Raw genomic sequence first — 9,492 nt, forward strand, 5'->3', positions numbered from 1 at the left:
CAGGCGTAAATAAGCATAACAATTTATTGTAGAGGCTTTAAAATAAGAGAAAATTCTAAATATTAATTTTATTATATCGACCTTACAAAACATACAAAAAATTGGTTAGATTTGTTTTCGGATCATTTCCATAGAGTGAATCCAACTGTATATTTATTTGTGGAGATCATGTGTGGTCAACAAATGACATAATCTAAAATTGGTACAGGTTTGCCGGCATAAATGGCTTTGTACTATGCCATTTTGACTAGTCGCATCACTGGTTTCAACTGGTCTATAAGGGAGGTAAGGGTAATATGAAACGTCAACACCAATAATTAAGTTATTCTACGAGAGTATTTTATACTTTTTATTATGATGATATCATTAGACTTGGAATTCACTGCGAGAATTGCTCGTAATTGCAGATTTTTTTAGTGTCTTCAAACTGGCTAACATTCATATTTATTATCTTTGTGCAAGGTATTGATTGAAATGAAAAAGACAGAGTCACGAGCGGGAATCGAACCATTTGAGCTATCGTGACTTCGTTCCTCTCGGATACCAACTTCCCATCTCAACCCCACCTTTTGAATTTTCCCTCCTTTTTGCCATTTTTCATTTTTGCCATTTTTGTCGCCGAGAATCAAATAGATTACACGACATTTGAAAAATGGCAAAAAGAAGGGAAGGAGTCCGAGTGGATCGCAGTCACGATGACTCAAGTTACCATAATTTTTTTTCAAAAAATCGCGGAATTGTGAGATTTATTTTTAAGGTCTGCGGTGTTATGAACATGTTAGTTAGTTCCGATTTTGGTCTGTCAAACCTGTTTCGGCTTCTCGCTTTCTTCATTGTTTATGCGTATTTGTGTGCATAATACTTCATCCCGTTTTTTTAACATAACAAAGAAATCATAAATAAAACCCCATTCTTATTCCATCATTCCATCATAAAAAATATGGAATCTTCTTTCTCTTTGTATGAATATACAAAAAAGGGGTTCAAATGAAGATAACAGACGAATAAGCTTAGGAACATTATTTCTGTAACATTTTGAATTCCATAAAAACATTCGATTAAATCATTTTAAAAACACAACCTTGTAGAACCAGGAAAGAAATAGGCAAAAACTTTTTTAAAAAATCTCGCCTTAACTTACTAAAAACCTACTCTATCAATGTCATAGATACTTGAAAATATTAGTCATAGATAAGAGCCTATGTAGGTTCTGATAAGTAGGAGATAAACCTCACTACATATTATATGCTATTGTGATTGCTGACAAGAACAAAGAAAGCATGAGTGTAGTAAATATAACTGTGAAGCCAAGGAGGGCAATAAAAAGCAGGATAGCAAGCTGTGACGATATTACCCATAGTTATTCTTTTTATGAATGGTATTGGTTGAGAAAAAAAGTCAGTATCACGAGCGAGATTCGAACCCACGACCTTCAGCTCTACACACCGCTGCTCTAACCACTTGAGCTATCGTGACTTCGAACCACTCGGACACCAACTCTCCATCTCAACCTACAACCGTTCGAATTTTCCCTTTTTTGCCATTTTCAAATGTCGTGTTATCAGGATTGGATTCTCAGCTATTTATGAAGTGGCCACGGGGAGCTGTTTTGTGAAGTGATTCTTTTACTTATTAAATATTAATCGATTTTATGTTTTAATGCTCAATTGACCAAGTGGCTTCATTCGAACACTACCTATTTCTTGAGAAATGCATAACTTATGTTTTATCACCGACTTTATGGGAATCGAATTTAGTTTTTGGTATCTTGGTGTGCTTTGAGTATCTTAACCTGAAGTCAGCACTGACTTTACCCTGTTTGAGGACATCCTTCAAGGGTTTTACGTACATCCGGACTCCAAAATCATCTAGACCCAACATTAAAGAAAATAAGAGAATTGGATCGAAGTCACGATAGCTCAAGTGGTAGAGCAGCGGCGTATTTAGCCGAAGGTCGTGGGTTCGAATCCCGCTCGTGACACTGGCTTTTTTGTTTCAACCAATACCTTATATAAAGATTAATTAATGGAAAGAAGTTATTTAGTCAATCGGACCGTGAAATCTAATGGATTTTATTATTTTGATTTAAATTCAAGAAAAAGATTTAGCAATGAAAAAATTTAAATTTTAAACAATTGTATGATGGCGTTCATATGTTTAAAACCGGTAGTTTGGTCTTATGACTTTTCTTTGCTCCGAAGACTTTGGTGAAGACAAAATATGTAGAAAATGAAGAATGCCTGTTAGGAGATTAGAAAGCTGTTCTCATCCCGATAAATGTCCCCCGTTCTCGTTAATCATAGATAAATCGGAAATTAGAAGGATCGGAGAAGACGGAAAAAACGCCGAGCGGTTCAAGAGGAAATTACTAAGGATCGGGAGTAAGTGAACGTTTTGAAGCTTCCGATTATCCGGAACCCTTGGACCGATCCTATGAATCTACTGGGGAAACGTAAAACAACCTGTTTTCAATTTACAACCTTTAAAGGGGTATAGATCAAAGGACTGACCACGACGAGTCAATAATTCAGAAAGGCCGTCGTGTCGTCGCCCCTTTTTCACGACGTTCTGCAGGAAGACGAAGTCTTGTAATTCCTAGTCGAACCCGGTTCGATTAATCAAGATGAGCCAGTTTCGAACACTAAGTGATTTTCGGAAAAACACCCGAAGAATCCTTCTGTTATAATTCAGAAAGTTTACCAGTAGTTTGTAAAAAGTTACCAATTTATTTTGCCTTATCTCTTGAAAAGATTCTGATTTCTTTTGATAGTACAAGCTATTAATGGGTATTATTATTATTTAATTGGGATTGGTTTATCTCTTGAACTTTTTCCAAAATTTGTTTAGTCTTTCTGTTGGCTACAGAAATACGAATCGATATTTTGAATAACACAATAAATAAAGTAATAAAGCTGGCCAAAAATGTTTTCGTCATTTATTGCCGAGCGACATAGAAAATGAAGACTTACCTATTTTTCTAGAAAGATATGATATGCATTTTTATCCCCCCCCCCAAAAAAAAACTGCCACATACAATATTTTTGGGAACACCTCCCTCCAAAAATTACTCAAATGTTCGCCTCCAAAGTCTCCGATATTTTTATCAAAATCACCAAAATGGCGATCATTCAAACTACTCTGTCACTCTACTAGAAACTTTACAAAACTTTAGCACCCTATAAACTACACGTAAGCACAAATTTGGCTTCCATAAATAAATCAAAGCCGGTGATATAAGAGAAAACATTTGAAGAGTTTTGTTGATTTCATCCTCAGTTTTATCACTTGTAATGACTTAAAATCTAAACTTTGTTGGTACAGCCCAAAAGGAGAAAAATTCACCTTTCCAATGATTGAATGGAGAGGATTTTTATAACAGTTCTAAATTTTTTAAAATACCAGCCATCGGAACATTGTCTAAAAAAGCCTTCAATTGGTCCAGCCATCGGAACATTGACTAAAACAGCCTTCAATTGGTCCAGCCCAAGAAATCTATATTTTATTGCGACAAGTGCAATTTACCCTGGATATATATTGTACAAGCTGAGTATTGTATACATATATATTTCTAGAAATTATATATGTGTGTGTGTGTGTGTGTGTGTGTGTGTGTGTGTGTGCGTGTGTTTTATGCTGTTATGTTGTTCAGAGGGTTTATGAAATTTGGACACAGAAACGACGAATATTGGAATGTATGTGTGAACCTCACACTTAAATGTCCTAAGTTTTTATCGGCTTCACTATGGTGTTCTAAAGCAGTATTTTTTTGTAATTGTTGTTAGACCGTTTGGCATAAGTTGTGAAAGTGCTCTGTATAGTGTCATAACCTCTTGACGTTTCCAAGTCAAGCGTTTGTCTACGTGCAATCCTAGATACTGCACCTTGTACAGATAGAAATACACTGTCGCAGGGATATTTTTTCGGAGTTGAAAGTTGTGCGGGTGGATTTTTCCGGGTAGAATTTTATTCACTTATTGGCACACCAAAACTCCAGTATGATGAGATGTTGAAGGTTTCAAGTGGAAATGATTGGTAGTGGTTTGAAGAAGGGATGAGAGGTCAGCTGTGTACACCTGATACAGTGTGGGTGCCAGTACACTACCCTGAGGTACACCAGGAAGGATTAGGTATTTTGGCGCCGACTTTTCAATGACTCGGAACTACCGGTCAGTGAGGAAGCTGCGAAGGATAAAAATGTACATATAATAACATTCAAATATTGAACATCAAAGGCCGTCAAATTATTTAAAATACTAAAATAATTTCCGATTTGGTATCTCAGAAAAGTTCATTACAATTGGTGATCATATATTCATAGCCTAACGTATATAGAAATCGAAAATTTAATCAATTCTAGGTAATATAATAAAGTTTCAAAGAACCAAACAGGCTTAAGATGATAGTCACCACAAAGACATCGTCAACGAGCCAAGCATGTCTTCATTATTCAACAATCCAGCTTTTTATGTTGGCGCTTTAAAGTACACATCGGTCTCTGGTAATTTCCAGTGCTTTAACCTTCGAAGATTCCAGAGAAAGAAAAAAAGGTCGAAGTGCGAGATCGTGTCGGTGGATTTTTTTTTACAAAAACCATCGGAATGAAAAATCCTATCCTCTCATCTCGGCCAGTGTTGATTGATCGCTCCTACATGTCGGCTTCCGATGGACTGTTTTACTTGAGCCAAGCCGAGTGCATAATCGTAAATTGTATTTTTCTTTCTCGAGGAAACCTTGATTGTACCTGCATCTCAACATAAAAAAATTAAACGGAGCCTACCATAAATTTTTCTAAGGAAAGCTATTATTTTTGGACGTACAACTCCTGTAAACAGGTTTCAAACATGATATGCATCAATTACGAGGTTACGCTGAATATTTATAAAGAAGCTTTATATAAGTTTGACGAAGAAGAGACATCCAGGGGTAGGCAATGATTTGCATTCAAATTTTTCAACATTGAGTACTTGAAGGTTTATATTACAAGAATTTCCAAGGAGAATGCCAAAGAATCCACGTTAAGATTTTATCTTATGTTATAAATACTTAATTTACTATTTCTCTCCTTATTATTTATCACATTATTAAAATTTTTTAGATGTTATTCACAAATTTTGTACGTATTAGTTTACTTTTTGAAGTGATGACGTGAACCATGATACTTTTCAGGTCATAGTGATGTTGCCCCCCAAGTATCCGATCTATACCCACACTGCCTTTTACCACGCAATAACCGGTAATATTTTCCATGCAACATTACCCTGAAAAGTTCTCTTTTAAGTTTTATATTTAACGTGGGTGGGGGCAAAAAATTTCAATCTTAACATGAAATATTATATGGCCATCTTTGATAGCTTAAAAAACACAACCTTCATTAAATAGGACATATCTGCCAATACATTTAGTAAGGTTTAAATCTCGAAAAAAATTTACAGCGAACACAAATGCAGATAAACACATATAAAGTACGCTTAATGACATGAGAGGATGTAATAAAGATATTTTTTTTAATTCATTCTTGTAGTTTAGTCGTTTCCGAACTTTTTGCCTACTTTAGCTTTTCGCCATCATCAGTGTTGGGCTCGAGTAAAAATATACGGTCAGATGATTCAACAATTTTCAAATTTTCTATCTGCAATAAATTACAATGTGAGCTCCGGGCAAATCTGAAATAAATGTATCAACCTTTTGATTTGATTTTGATAGTGTCAAATTATATAAAACACTTTTTTCATTATAATTTTTACACATAATAATTCCCATGTTATAAAAATTAAAAAAGACTTCATTAATTGTCACAAACTCTGAGTTAGAAGTAGAGGTATAAGTGTGGGAGAGGTAGGGAAAAATGAGAGAGGAGAGAGAGAGAGAGAGGAAGACAGAGAGATTGAGTGTGACACAGAAAGAGAAAGAGATCGATAGATAAATAGATAGATAGATGGATAGATAGATAGATATATAGATATATAGATATATAGATATATAGATATATAGATAGATAGATNATAGAAAGAATAATAAAAATATGAAGATGACGCAGAGTACTGTGAGATCTGGATAAATAAAACACCTACATAGTAAGTAGATATATGACAATATTGCTAGAGAGATGAAAAAGAGGGAGAGAACGAAACAGAGAAAACAAAAATAGGAGAGAGAAATGGGGATAAAAGGAAGAAGAAGGTTTGTGTGTTTGAGGAAGATAAAAAAGTAAAAGAACAAAAAGGATGAAGAAGTAGAAGAACAACAAAAAGAGTAGTGTGACATCTAGATAGATAAAATACAATAGGTAGATATATAAGATAGATTGATATTTAGATAGAGAGCAAAGGGGTGAGAAAGGGTGAGAAAAAATGAGATAGGAAAGATAGATAAATAGATAGATAGATAGATAGATAGATAGATAGAGAGAGAGAGAGAGAAAGAAAGAGAGAGAGAGAGAGAGAGAGAGAGAGAGAGAGAGAGAGAGTTAAAGTTATATGGATTCATATAGAAGATTCGTCTCAAAAGACAATTCAAAATATAAAAAAAACAAGAAGCCAATTACGTAGTTTTGTCGTTTCCGATAATTTCGGTTAGCAACCTCATTTTTTGGTCAGACCAAGCATTGATGTTAACCATGCTAATCCAAAACGCCTGAAATGTCAAAACAGCAAGTATAGGCAAACCAAAATAATCGGAAATTGCAGAACGTCAAGAAAAATGTAATCTGTGGTTTTTTTGTACTGATGGCATCTGTTTCTGGAATGAGCTACATTTCGGCTTTCAATCTATCTATTTTAAAAAGATAGAACCACCGGTTTTGAAGGCGCCTAGATACCTACTTCAGTTATTATAGACCCGTCGGAACATCTTTCATTTTTCAAGTCTACGTTTGGTCAGTGAGGCGAAGTTAATTGGTAGGTTTTTTCTTTCTCAAAGAGGCGATCTATTACAAAAGGGCGAGCCTGCAAATTACGGATAGCTGTGCGAACTCAACCATCCGCGGTGCTGAAGAGGATGATCCCTTGCATTAGCATAGTCCGGTTTGCCACACCTCCCGACTCCACAAATCAACCGGGGGCCGAGCCCACATTTCATGTCCGCGCCAATTAACGTGGAAGTTGACTCTCCGGTAACGGGATGACACTCGGCTCTTTCACCCTGAGGGAATACAATGAAAACCGGCTTCCTGTTGGACACTCTGTAGTATTGGAAGTTGATCGATTTTTTAATATTAAGCCTTTTAAATCCTACAAGTTGCCAGAATGTCGCTCACAAGTTACCCTCCGAAATCAATTCCTCGATAGAGCGGAGAATAAAATGAAATTCTAAGTTCGCTAAAACCAAAGAGTTACCATAATTTTTTTTTTAAATCGCGGAATTGTGAGATTTATTTTTAAGGTCTGCTGTGTTATGAACCTGTTGGTTAGTTCCGATTTTGGTCTGTCAGACCTGTTTCGGCTTCTCGCTTTCTTCATTGATTATGCGTATTTGTGTGCATAATACTTCATCCCGTTTTTTTAACATAACAAAGAAATCATAAATAAAAACCCATTCTTATTCCATCATTCCATCATAAAAAATATGGAATCTTCTTTCTCTTTGTATGAATGTACAAAAAAAGGGGCTCAAACCAACATAACAGACGAATCAGCTTAGGAATATTATTTCTGTAACATTTTGAATTCCATAAAAAAGGTTCGATTAAATCATTTTAAAACGCATACCTGGTAGAACTTGGAAAGAAACAGGCAAAAACTTTGCTAAGAAATCTCGCCTTAACTTACTAAAAACCTTCTCTATCACTGTCATAGATACTTGAAAATATTAGTCATAGATAACAGCCTATGTAGGTTCTGATAAGTAGGAGATAAACCTCACTACATATTATATGCTATTGTGATTGCTGACAAGGTAAATTCCGAAGGGCAAAGAAAGCATGAGTGTAGTAAATATAGCTGTGAAACCAAGGAGGGCAATAAAAAGCAGCATGGCAAGCTGTGACAACATTACCCATAGTTATTCTTTTTATGAAAGGTATTGGTTGAGAAAAAAAAGTCAGTATCACGAGCGGGATTCGAACCCACGACCTTCGGCTCTATACACAGCTGCTCTAACCACTTGAGCCATCGTGACTTCGATCCACTCGAACACCACTCTCCATCTCAACCTACAACCGTTCGAATTTTCCCTCTTTTTGCCGTTTTCAAATGTCGTGTTATCAGGATTGGATTCTCAGCTATTTATGAAGTGGCCACGGGGAGCTGTTTTGTGAAGTGATTCTTTTACTTATTAAATATTAATCCATTTTATGTTTTAGTGGTCAATTGACCAAGTGGCTTCATTAAAACACTACCTATTTCTTGGGAAATGCTTAACTTATGTTTTAACACCGACTTCATCGGAATCGAATTTAGTTTTTGGTATTTTCATGTCCTTCGAGTTTCTTAACCTGAAGTCAGCACTGACTTTACCGTGTTTGAGGACATCCTTCAAGGGTTTTACGTACATCCGGTCTCCAAAATCATCTAGACCCAACTTTAAAGATAATAAGAGAGTTGGTGTCCCAGTCGATCGAAGTCACAATAGCTCAAGTGGTAGAGCAGCGGCGTATTTAGCCGAAGGTCGTGGGTTCGAATCCCGCTCGTGACAGTGACTTTTTTATCTCAACCAAGACCTTACATAAAAAGAATAATTAATTGAAATAAGTAACTTGTCAATTGACCACTAAAACATAAAATGGATTACCCATAGTGTTATGTAGAAGAGCACAAAAGATCAATTTTGAAGAGGGCATTGAAACAGAATTTCTTAGCTTCCTCATACCCTACTACCAACCTTCTACAATGACTACGTACCACTTAAGATGGGAAATGCCAAAACGTCTAAAAGACTAAACCCTCAAGACTTGACAGAAGAACAAACTAGACCAGACCGACCAAAATGGTCAGTAACGACCAAACTACTAGTAGTTTACATCCAATATATCAAAAACTTCGTAAACAACTTGATAAACAAAGATTTAATGTCAACTTCTCACCTCACGTCACAAATACTAAACTATAAAATAAAATCTTCTTTTTATTTTTTTAATTTCAGAGTACTAAGCCCATAACGTATTATTTTCAAAATAGTTGTAAGTCATAGGTTTGTTGTGTAATGGATCATTTTTGAATTGATACAGTTTTGGACATGGCACATCCTTCACCTTTTACCTTCTCTGTCACCAATGGTAAGCTTAACTACTTATTGCATTTTATCTATGTTACAAACGTCAAATATATAGTCAATGTACAAGTATTCCTGTTTGTTTTCACATCGTCGAATCGGTGATGACACGTCCTCCAAACGTTTCGACAGGTCCGGTTGTGAAGATAAATCTATGCCGGCTGGGAGGTGTTGGCGTAAATCGATACCGGCTTTGGTAATTGAAGGTAGCCTCGTCAAAACAAAAAAAAAGAGACAGAGAGAGAGGGAAAGAAATCACCCACCATGATTCGTGGCGGCCAATTT

General features: G+C 35.8%; 1 non-coding gene across 1 annotated transcript; it reads right to left on the reverse strand.

The window, feature by feature from the left end:
* Positions 1-8,041: 8,041 nt before the first annotated feature.
* Trnay-aua lies at positions 8,042-8,115 on the reverse strand. Its single transcript has one exon. It is a non-coding gene; the product is annotated as a tRNA-Tyr (tRNA).
* Positions 8,116-9,492: the final 1,377 nt, after the last annotated feature.

The sequence above is a fragment of the Cimex lectularius genome, unplaced genomic scaffold (genome assembly GCF_000648675.2).
Source record: "Cimex lectularius strain Harlan isolate CLEC.00 unplaced genomic scaffold, Clec_2.1 scaffold138, whole genome shotgun sequence".
NCBI lineage: Eukaryota > Metazoa > Arthropoda > Insecta > Hemiptera > Cimicidae > Cimex > Cimex lectularius.